Raw genomic sequence first — 12435 nt, 5'->3', positions numbered from 1 at the left:
TTCCAGGCCTTCTCTCTTTCTCCCTCGGTCATCACCCTCAACTCTGACTGCCTCAGCCTACCCCGAAGTTCTGTCAAAGACACCGCTTCCTGGATCAGGGAACCGAGAAATACAGATGTGTTCTTTCGCACCGACAGCACATGCTGGCAGAGCACCTCCCCCGACCTTGAAAATATAAAAAAAATGCATTGAACACCCAGCTCCCGATTGTTGGGTGTCTGCAGTTAGAGCAAGGCAGGTGCAGACAGTTGGTAGTTTTGCAGGAGGATGGGTTAGCTGGAATTGCCACTAGTAGGCTCCTTCCGTGCAGTTACACAGCCCACCAATGGACCTGGAGGGGGACTGGAGCATTCTTATAAATTGCAACTTTAACTATAACAGGCCCTTAACAAGTTCAGTTGGCTACTTGCTTCCGCTTGTTGGTGAGCAGTCCTCCTGGCACAATCATCATGGGGTGGCATGGTGGTTCAGTGGTTAGCACTGCTGCCTCATAGTGCCAGGGACCCGGGTTCGATTCCGCCCTTGGGCGACTGTCTGGAGTTTACACATTCTCCCCGTGTCTGCATGGGTTTCCTCCGGGTGCTCCGGTTTCCTCCCACTGTCCAGAGATGCGCATTATTGGTGGATTGGCCATGCTAAATTGCCCATGGTGTTCAGGGATGTGTAGATTAGGTGGGTTTATAGGGTAATGGGTGTGGTGGGATGCTGTGAGGGTCGGTGTGGACTTGTTGGGCCAAAGGGCCTGTTTCCACACTGTAGGGATTCTATCATCTGATCCCACCTCCCACCCCCAAACACACTTGCCTCCTTGGAGCATTGGAATAATAGGTAACGCAGCCCCCACACCCTCTTTACTGCAGAAACAGGTACCATTCCCATCACTGTGTAATGGTTCAGACTTGCACCTCATTCCCTTTACATGGATCTGTAAATATTGTGGAAGTTTCTTGCATTGTGTTGGCTTTTATTCCTTCTTCTCCCAAGTATCCAATCTCATTCCATGAAGGTATTGTCTTTGCATTGGAAAAGAGTTCTACAGGCGTCAGTCACAAAGGAAATAGGAGCAGGAGCAGGCCATTTGGCTCTTTGTGTTTGCTCACTTACTGAAAACTTCCTTGCGTAGCCATTCCTTGGGTTGCAGATGTCCTCAGGGGCTGTGGGCATTTGCAGTGGAGCACAATAGTGTCCAGAATGCACCCAACTCCAGCAGAAAACACTGGATAATAATCAAAAGTAGGAACACTCCAGTGCAGACAAAATGGGCCGAATGGCCTCCTCCTGCAGTGCCATAATTCTTGCAGCATTCAATGCTCCTGCTTCCTCAATTGCTGAACTGATAAGCCCGATGTCAAATCAGAAAATCAAATCCAATGTGCCTCGCCTTCCTCGCCTGTTCTTCCTCTCACCTATCCCCTCCTCCCACCTCAAGCCGCACCCCCATTTCCTACCTACTAACCTCATCCCACGCCTTGACCTGTCCATCCTCCCCAGACTGACATATCCCCTTCCTACCTCCCCACCTTCACTCACCTCTACTGGCACCATCCCCGCCTCTTTAACTTGTTTGTCTCCTCTCCACCTATCTTCTCCTCTATCCATCTTCGATCCGCCTCCCCCTCTCTCCCTATTTATTTCAAAACCCTCTCCCCATCCCCCTTTTCTGATAAAGGGTCTAGGCCCGAAACGTCAGCTTTTCTGCTTCTAAGATGCTGCTTGGCCTGCTGTGTTCATCCAGCTCTACATTTTGTTATCTCAGATTCTCCAGAATCTGCAGTTCCTATTATCTCTGATCCAATGTGCTTGTTTGATTAAAATGTTCCATTAATATGCACTGCAGCCCCATTGGGAATTAAAGTTTTTTTTAAAGTCAGCTTTCACTTAAAATCATCTTGATGGACAAGACTGTAGGAGCTGTTGTGGGGAAATTATTATTGTAAAGTCAAATTCTACTATTGAGCATGACTGGCATCGATACATTAATCCACCAGTTCATGCTGACACTTACCTAATTATCAGTCCAAAAATTGGATTAGGTTTTCCATTGAAGTTTAAGTTAAAACATTTCCCAGCTTTCTTTAAACAATCCTGATGTGTTCTGAAACAGGTTAATGAAATCTGTGGAATTTCCCTAAGGACAGCAGAACATCGCATTGCTCCAAGATAGTAATCAAGAAAAGGTTAGTAAACAATTGAAAGCTTGAATTTATTTCCACTGACCCTTAAACAGAGTTGAGAAAACAATGTAGTATATTGCATCCACTGTACCCGGTGTGGCTTCCTCTACATTAGGGAAACCAAGTGGAGGCTTGGGGACTGCTTTGCAGAACACCTCCGCTCGGTTCGCAACAAACAACTGCACCCCCCAGTCACGAACCATTTCAACTCCCCCTCCCATTCCTCAGACGACATGTCCATCATGGGCCTCCTGCAGTGCCACAATGATGCCACCCGAAGGTTGCTGGAACAGCAACTCATATTCCGCTTGGGAACCCTGCAGCCCAACGGTATCAATGTGGACTTCACAAGCTTCAAAATCTCCCCTTCCCCTACTGCATCCCTAAACCAGCCCAGTTCTTCCCCTCTCCCCACTGCATCTCAAAACCAGCCCAGCCTGTCCCTGCTTCCCTAACCTGTTCTTCGTCTCACCCATCCCTTCCTCCCACCTCAAGCCGCACCTCCATTTCCTACCTACCACCTCATTCCACCTCCTTGACCTGTCCGTCTTCCCTGGACTGGCCTGTCCCCTCCCTACCTCCCCACCTATACTCTCCTCTCCACCTATCTTGTTTTCTCTCCATCTTCGGTCTGCCTCCCCCTCTCTCCCTATTTATTCCAGTTCCCTCTCCCAATCCTCTGATGAAGGGTCCAGGTCCGAAACGTCAGCTTTTGTGCTCCTGAGATGCTGCTTGGGCTGCTGTGTTCATCCAGCTCCACACTTTGTTATCTTGAGAAAACATTTGCCTTTTTTCTAACCATCTCAGTTTTGCCAGCAGCTTTAATAAGATGAAAACAAATATAACTTTTGACAGCCTTTTACGAAGAGCGTTCCCTGAGAAAACTGCAATTTTGCAATTTCGTACGTTAAAAATGAAGGCTCTTTATTTGGCACTTAACAGGTAGATATTGAAAAGATTGTTTAGAGTTTTTTTTAATCCTTTTGAGCATGGGTGAGCTACATATTCCACAACACAAATGAGTTGAAACATTGTAGTAGAATTTTGGCAAGTAACGTACTTCACTGAAATCTGCTATTTCAACTTTAACATGAATGGTCCCTTAGTGACAAAGTACTTTTTATTTGTTGGAATAGTTTTAAAGAATTATGTAGGCAAACTGCTACTTGACTCATTAATCTGTGTCTTGATGGTGTGGGATATGGCATACATTATTGGCTAGAAAACCTGAGAGAATTGCTGGATCTTCTTTGAACAGAATTATGACATTGTTTATGCTCATCATGTGTGTGCAATCATGGTTTCATGTCTCAGCTAAAGCAGGGCACCTTTGAAAATGCAATGTTATACAACTGAGAACATAAATGTCACAGAAAATTACAGTCTTCAGTTCTGGAGTAGGGCTCGAATCTTTGACCTTACAAGTGGCTTGATGGCTCAGCAGTTAGCGCTGCTGCCTCACAGCACCAGAGACTTGGGTTCAATTCCAGCCTCAGGTGTCTCTCTGTGTGGAGTTTGCATGTTCTGCCCATGTCTGTGTGGGTTTCCTTTGGGTGCTCCAGTTTCCTCCCACTATCCAAAGATGTGTAGCTTAGGTGGATTTGCCATGGAAAATACAGGGTTACAAGGATAGGTAAGGGGTGCGGTTGGGATGTACTTTAGAGGGTAGGTGTGGACTTGATAGGCCAAATGGGATTCTACATTGTTGATGTCAGCAGTCACTTGCTAACAAGTATGATTGACCTCCTAGGAAATTCTGTGTCACAGGTCATGGGTTCTGAATGTCCTTATGTGGCTGATGAGCTCAATCCCAGAGCCGCATGTCCCATCACACATGAGGCAGGAGGAAGTGGTCGTTGGCCTTGAGATTTTTGGCATTCCTTTCTCCGGTTCCTTCTCCAGGCTTCCTCCTCTTGACGGGCATTCTCAAAGAAGTATGTCCTTTCAGGCAGGAGCTTTCTCCGAGTCTCTCTCTTCTGAATGAAGGTCTCACATACGTTGACATCTACATTGCATTTATCGGGAAGTCTTCAGGGAGTTGGGAATGCATCCTTTGACCTCCCCTTGTTCAAGTGCATTCTTTGAGTTCTGGTACCAAATTGAGAATGTGGTATCGATTAAATCAATTTGAATAAAAAAACCTATCCCAGGAATCCATCTGGTAAGCATTTGTTGCACTCCCTCTATATCCAGAACATCCTTCCTCAGGTAAAGAGATCAGAATTGTACACAGTAATCCAGGTGTGGTCTCCCCAAGGCCCTGTATAATTACCGTTGCTTTCAAATCATCTTGTTCTGAAGGCCAACATACCATTTGCTTTCTTCACTGCCTGCTTTACTTTGAGTAACTAGGATACAAGTTCTCATTGTACTTACTCCTTTACCAATCCGTCATGATTTAGGTAATATTCTGCCTTCCTGTTTTAGCCATTAAAGTCGGTGATCTCACATTTATCCACATTAGACTTCATCTGCCATGCATTTGACTACATAGTCAACTTGTCCAAATCAAACTGAAGCATCACTGCAAATCCCGCATCTGCAAATCTGGAGAAACCACATTTCGATATTAAATTATTAAGCTTCCAGGTGAGGAGGAGTAAACTGGTTCCTCTTACTTGCCTACCCACCCTCACTTGATCACAACATGTTTCTTATAAACAAAATCCTTTCATTGTGGGTACCTTTCTCCCAGCCACAAATACTAATGTTTAAAATGAGCCAATTTAACAAGGCTTTCTTGAGTTTACAAAGAGTGAATTTATTAATTACTAATGTGATTAACTGCTCATGAATGCAGCATGTGTAGACACAGATTAGAAGTAAGAAATGAGTCCAAAATGATGAAAATTAAAAAAAAATACAGATTAATCTATACATTGCTGACTAAAAGCAGATACTTGAAGTTGCAAGATAATAAAATGTGAGGCTGGATGAACACAGTAGGCCAAGCAGCATCTCAGGAGCACAAAAGCTGACGTTTCGGGCCTAGATCCTTCATCAGAGAGGGGGAATGGGGTGAGGGTTCTGGAATAAATAGGGAGAGAGGGGGAGGCGGACCGAAGATGGTGAGAAAAGAAGATAGGTGGAGAGGAGTGTATAGGTGGGGAGGTAGGGAGGGGATAGGTCAGTCCAGGGAAGACGGACAGGTCAAGGAGGTGGGATGAGGTCAGTAGGTAGGAGATGGAGGTGCAGCTTGGGGTGGGAGGAAGGGATGGGTGAGAGGAAGAACCGGTTAGGGAGGCAGAGACAGGTTGGACTGGTTTTGGGATGCAGTGGGTGAAGGGGAAGAGCTGGGCTGGTTGTGTGGTGCAGTGGGGGGAGGGGACGAACTGGGCTGGTTTTGGGATGCAGTGGGGGAAGGGGAGATTTTGAAGCTGGTGAAGTCCACATTGATACCATTGGGCTGCAGGGTTCCCAACCTGAATATGAGTTTCTGTTCCTGCAACCTTCGGGTGGCATCATTGTGGCACTGCAGGAGGCCCATGATGGACATGTCATCATATACCCTCCCTACCTCCCCACCTATACTCTCCTCTCCACCTATCTTCTTTTCTCTCCATCTTCGGTCCGCTCCCCCTCTCTCCCTAGTTATTCCAGAACCCTCACCGCATCCCCCTCTCTGATGAAGGGTCTAGGCCCGAAACGTCAGCTTTTGTGCTCCTGAGATGCTGCTGGGCCTGCTGTGTTCATCCAGCCTCACATTTTATTATCTTGGATTCTCCAGCATCTGCAGTTCCCATTATCACTACTTGAAGTTGCAGCCAATTTAACTGAGGTTGCTGATGGTATTGATCTTGGCCAAGCCCATGGTGATATACACGTGAACACTCAGTCTCACTACAACACTCAAGTAGAATTGAAACTGACTTTTTAACCTTTGTCCTTGTGTGTTCTTCAAAGTGAAAAACATAAAATGCACCTCTAGTTAGGAATATAATCTGTACATAGTGGCTTGCTATTGAGTAGCGGTCCATTAAACCCTTAACACAAGAGTGTAATCACAAGAGATCAAAGTCTAATCTACTTTGCTTTCCTGAATTCCCCCCTTTTCCTTCCATTCTTTTATTTATCATTTGTTTTTCTGTGAGAGCAATTATTTCAAAAGCTTCAATTACCTAAAGAAATACTTTGCACATACAGTAACAGCAAGGGCAAGCCAGAGGCTGAGTATTCTTTTCTGAGTAACTCACCTTGCGACTCCCCTAAGCCTGTCTGACATCTACAGGGCATAGGTCAGGAGTGTGATTGAATACTGTCCACTTTCCTGGATGAATGTAGCTCCAACAACGCTCAGGGAGCTTGGCACCATTAGAGATAATGCAGTTCCTCTCCAAGTCACTCACTATCCTGACCTGGAATTATACCACCATTCACTCAATGTAACTGGATTAGAATCCTGGAACTTCCTTCCTCACAGCACTACGGTGTCCCTACACCTCATGGGCTCAGGTGATTAAAGAAAGTGGCTTGCCCTCACCTTCTCAAGGGAAATTAGGTATAGGTAAGATATTCTGGTCTAGCCTGCCATGTCCAAGTTCAATGGTTGTTATAATATGATAAATGAGGCAACCATATTTCACACAGAAAACTCCTGCCAACAGCAGTGTGATGTGAGGAACAAAAACAAAGTTGCTGGAAAAGCTCAGCAGGTCCGCCACAGCTGTGAAGAAGAAAACAGAGCTAACATTTCAGATCCGGTGACCCTTCCTCAGAACTCAGAGACATTGCAATGATGGCAGGAGATAGCTGTCGTGGTCAAACATTGTTCATCCCTAACAAGGAGCAGACTCTCCGACTGCAGGTAGCGCCAGGCATCAGCGATTACCAAACTCTGACATTGAAGACTGCAGCCATGCACTTAATATGGGTAACACCGAGGCTACAAACAGTGTGGGTGGATTGCTGTCGGGTTTACTCTACATAGCTCATCGACACTTACAACTACCCCATGAGGGGGAGCACTGAGGCAATTCCTCACATTTTTAGAGGCCATGTTTAATTTTCTGTATAGGCTTTTCTAGACGGCAAATTGCCACTCAAATCTGTGGGATGTAGAATGGGCAGTTCAAACCACCACTCTCCCTTAAAGGACAGAAGTCTGCTAAGGGCAACCTGCCAGTGCACTGCTTCTCTCAGGTTAAACACTGCTCTCCATGCTACACAAGCATTTCAGGGCAATTTATCAGACTACATGAACTATAAAAGTCAAACGAATGATGGAAAGGTGAAAGGGAGGTGCTGCAACATTGCTCACAACCTGTTGTGTAGGATGAAAGACTTCGCTGTACAAGACTCAGATATCAGAGGCTGACTACAGCCTTAGAGCAACCCATCCTCATGTTAGTGCCTGTCCCACCAACTACTACTCTCTCTCAGGGAGTGTGTCAGATCTGAAGGTGGGATCACAAAAGTAACAAGTACACAATCATGTGGCTAAGTTAGCATTTACACAGCGATAGAAAAGTTCAAGGAATGCATAAATAGCCAGGTCAATGTGCACTTTCAGCTGTGGATGACCTTCCTGGTCAACGTTCTGATTCTGATCCTTGTCCTCCGAAGATTGCTGTTAATCTCCCATTTCCTCTCTCTGCATCAAGAACATTCCCCTGCTGTGAAAGGTACAGTGTGTGTTATAATGACGTGGGAAATTGTTCCCAAGTTCTACTGCAAGGCTGGCTCAGGCATTGAAATCACACTTTAATGAGGCCCATGGATCTGTTCGACATTGGCCCTGGGCGAAGTGTGGGTGGAGTTGTATATCTATCTGTGTCCATCTGAGAGCTTCATAACATGGACTGTGTTTGTACAGGGTACCCCTTGTTCCCCCAGCAGTCACCCGTGTGTGGCCTGAGGCCTTTGGAAAGATTGTCCATATTGTACACATCATGTCAGCTCCCAGCAGATCTAGCAAATACCTTCAAACTCTGGTATCGATGGTCAACAAGTATGGCTGACCATTGATGAAGTGGAGGCCTTTTCTGTTGATGAACTCTGTGGATTAGAGATAGGGTGCTCTCAAAGCAACGTGCATACAGTCTGTAGCACTCTGCACCTGAGGAAAGCCAGTGATGACAGAAAATCCCACTGCCCAGGCTGGTGGATTCTCTCTGTCACTGGAGCAGGACATAAACTGGTCTAATCTGGAGGAAATGGCATCAATGACCTCCTGGATGGAATTATTGAGTGAGGTTTGAGACAGGGTGCACAGGTCCCCAGATGATCCTTGAAATGAGCTGCTGACATAGAAATTCCACTCAACTGTAACATTGGTGGCTACCAGCATGGGACAGCCACTCCTTCCTGTACAAGTAGAAAGCCTGCTCCAGCAATTCACACAGTTCAATGAAGGTGGTCCTGAATACCCTTACTCTTTGCATTGTATTTCTGAGAGCTATAGAAAATGAAAGTGATGTCTGGTATATTTAGGGTCTGGTCATTTTGCTCTGTGGCTTTGAGGTCATTCTCCTCCTTATCTACTCTTCTTCGGCAGCTGCTTGAGGTTGCTGTTCTTCCTAATAGCATGGTAATTGTTCTTGCCTTCAACCTGGTTCAAAACAGAAAAGCTACAAGGAATCGACTAACTGTAATGCCTTGTTAGATGCGTAATGTTGGGAAAGTTGGGAATAAAACAGTATTCCAGAAACGCTACTGCTGAACCCAAACATCAATCATAATGATGAGTCATGTTATGCCCTGAGAGTGAAACATATAGGCTTTGCAAGGAGGCAAATGGTTTGCCTTTATATGGAGCTCTGATAAATGTAACCTTATCCAGATGCATGTTGCAGAAGCAAAGTGCCAATATTACACAGGTGAAATTCTGAAATTAATCTACTACCATAATACCTACTCCCTACAAATCTTAGCATCATGCAGCAGTTTCTTGCATATGTACAGCTCAATGTGGCACCTCTGAAGCAATGTATCAGGTGTGAATTATGCTTCACAAATGGTAAACCCAATTGAGACTTCTAAATTAGCACTGGATTTATTTATCTAACATGTCAAGAAAGTAATTATTGTAATCCATGTAATGGTTATGATTGCTTAACACCATAGGTTTTAACGTTTAATGCTGAAAATAAGATCGACCTGCCAATGAATTGCAATTTGATGCCAGACAGCAGGTATTAGTCAATCAGTGGATGCATGATATAACTACCGTTACCCCTAGCAGGATGTCAAATTCTGAAGACGATATTCTGCTCCTGAAGAGAAAAACAGAAACATACTCGGCTCTCTGTACAGATGGTAACACCTAGTTTGTCTCATTATTTCATGCTTGACCTTGGAGCAAAGTTAGCAAGGTTTCAACATTGTGATCTTGTGAAAATCTTACAGGCTCTGCCTGAGCTACAGGATGACACCTCCTTTCATCAGAATCATGAGAGGTCATACAAGCTGCTGACATAATCTCTAGGTGTAACATTCTTGTTGTATTGTGCTGTACATCGTCATGACCCCTGTCTGACAACCTGCCTCTCCCTCCGTGCTGAAAACCAATGTAGGCCACAGAGGGTGACAGCCTGTGAGTAAGCTCTGAACACTAAAAATGATGCAGGACGCAGCTGATGGCAGCCTCTAACCCAATGGAAAAATAAATAAGTGCTCAGAAAGTAGGCTCAGAGCTATTAGATACATTTTATGTTGATACGAGTCACGTGTTCCTGAGCTCCAAAGTGAACGATCTGTCTAAAAGAGTCTTTGCTCTAGCCAGGGGGAAACACTTGCCCAGGGGACACTTACTAAACGGGGCTGTAGACAAGACGGAAGGTTGGGATTTAATAATGGCACTTGTCAGTCATGAATAATGCTTGTGGTTTAAGGATTTGTCACAAAAAATCCAAATAAAGTCTTAGGGATTTTCTGTGAAAATTAATCCTACTTTGATAGACTGTTAAAAAAAATGCAGACATAGCTTTTAGATCATTATTAGATTCCACTTTAGGACAAAAGACAACTGCCTTAAGAGAAAATAAAAGCAAAGAAACTTAGTCTGAAAGATACCTTTTGCAGAGAACTGCAGGGGTAGCTGTTGAGAGAGGGAGAAGAATTTGTTAAGTCACTGTGGCCATGGTCTTAATGTAGATTTGAAAATTAGAGTTGAAGTCTAAAAGCTACAAAAGTCTTTGCATGTTTATTACAGTCAAGGTGACTTCAATTTACTTTGAGTGAAGAGGTCAGGTTCAAGGAACCAGGTCAGGAAGACTGCAGATATTCTGGGATCCATAGAGAGATGGATTAGCCTAAACTGAGCCTCAAGATCACACAATGTCCTGACTAATGACATTAATCTATGCTATTCAATGAATTCTATTGTTACATTCCACATTATTGATTGCCCTTTTTACTAGTAATGTTATTTCCAGGCAAGAATTGTATTACTCTGCGATTGAGCCTAGAGACCAAACCCCAACAAGATTTTGACAATTATTTGGAGAAATTGCCCCTTTTTGGCAAGATCAATTATCAGAGTTTTCCCATTCCAGTGGGGTTCATGTGGAATGGGAAAATGTGGAAATCAATGCTGAGTTGGGATCCCAGGGTATTCTTACCCTCTTTTGACCTCTCCCCAGGCAGAAAGAAGGAGAATAGGAGCCCCGTTAGATCTATTGGGTAAGTAGCAAGCAGCTGAGTTTGATGAGACACCAGTTATGAGGTTTTGAACCCTGAATCCTGATCTCCCATGCAGGGAACCTGCTTCCTGACTGGTTGCCTCATCAGCAATATTCCAAATGAGTGATTGATCAGTCGAAAGAACCTCTTCTGTGAAGCTGGCAAGCTATGAAGGATGTTTTCAATTAGATCGAAGAGTTCTAGCCATGGCCTGGAAAGAGACTGATGTTCATAGTAGATAATAAAGTGTGAATCTGGATGAACACAGCAGGCCAAGCAGCATCTCAGGAGCACAAAAGCTGACGTTTCGGGCCTAGACCCTTCATCAGAGAGGGGGATGGGGTGAGGGTTCTGGAATAAATAGGGAGAGAGGGGGAGGTGGACCGAAGATGGAGAGAAAAGAAGATAGGTGGAGAGGAGACTATAGGTGGGGAGGTGGGGAGGGGATAGGTCAGTCCAGGGAAGACGGACAGGTCAAGGAGGTGGGATGAGGTTAGTAGGTAGGAGATGGAGGTGCGGCTTGGGGTGGGAGGAAGGGATGGGTAAGAGGAAGAACCGGTTAGGGAGGCAGAGACAGGCTGGACTGGTTTTGGGGTGCAGTGGGTGGAGGGGAAGAGCTGGGCATGGTTGTGTGGTGTAGTGGGGGGAGGGGACGAACTGGGCTGGTTTTGGGATGCGGTGGGGGAAGGGGAGATTTTGAAGCTGGTGAAGTCACATTGATACCATTGGGCTGCAGGGTTCCCAAGCGGAATATGAGTTGCTGTTCCTGCAACCTTCGGGTGGCATCATTGTGGCACTGCAGGAGGCCCATGATGGATATGTCATCTAAAGAATGGGAGGGGGAGTGGAAATGGTTTGCGACTGGGAGGTGCAGTTGTTTGTTGCGAACCGAGCGGAGGTGTTCTGCAAAGCGGTCCCCAAGCCTCCGCTTGGTTTCCCCAATGTAGAGGAAGCCACACCGGGTACAATGGATGCAGTATACCACATTGGCAGATGTGCAGGTGAACCTCTGCTTAATATGGAAAGTCATCTTGGGGCCTGGGATAGGGGTGAGGGAGGTGTTGTGGGGGCAAGTGTAGCACTTCCTGCGGTTGCAGGGGAAGGTGCCAGGTGTGGTGGGGTTGGAGGGCAGTGTGGAGCGAACAAGGGAGTTACAGAGAGAGTGGACTCTCCAGAAAGCAGACAAGGGTGGTGATGGAAAAATGTCTTGGGTGGTGGGGTCGGATTGTAGATGGCGGAAGTGTCGGAGGATGATGCATTGCATCTGGAGGTTGGTGGGGTGGTGTGTGAGAATGAGGGGGATCCTCTTTAGGCGGTTGTGGCGGGGGCGGGGTGTGAGGGATGTGTTCATAGTGCTCTTCTCTCAAAGAGTTTCTAATCCTAACTCTAACCCTAACCCTAAACCTAATCCTAACCATTACACTAAATCTAACACTAATCTCAACACTAACCACAACCCCAAACCTAAACCTAACACTAACCCAAACCCAAACCCTAACCCTAACTGCAATCCTAAATCTAACACCAAACCCAACCCTAACTCTAACCCTAAATCTAAACCTAAACCTAACACTAACCCTAACCCTGACCGTAAATCTAACACCAGATGAACCCTAACTCTAACCCTAACCATAATCCTAAA

The sequence above is a fragment of the Stegostoma tigrinum genome, chromosome 26 (assembly GCF_030684315.1).
Source record: "Stegostoma tigrinum isolate sSteTig4 chromosome 26, sSteTig4.hap1, whole genome shotgun sequence".
Classification (NCBI taxonomy): domain Eukaryota; kingdom Metazoa; phylum Chordata; class Chondrichthyes; order Orectolobiformes; family Stegostomatidae; genus Stegostoma; species Stegostoma tigrinum.
This window is presented reverse-complemented; position numbering follows the sequence as displayed.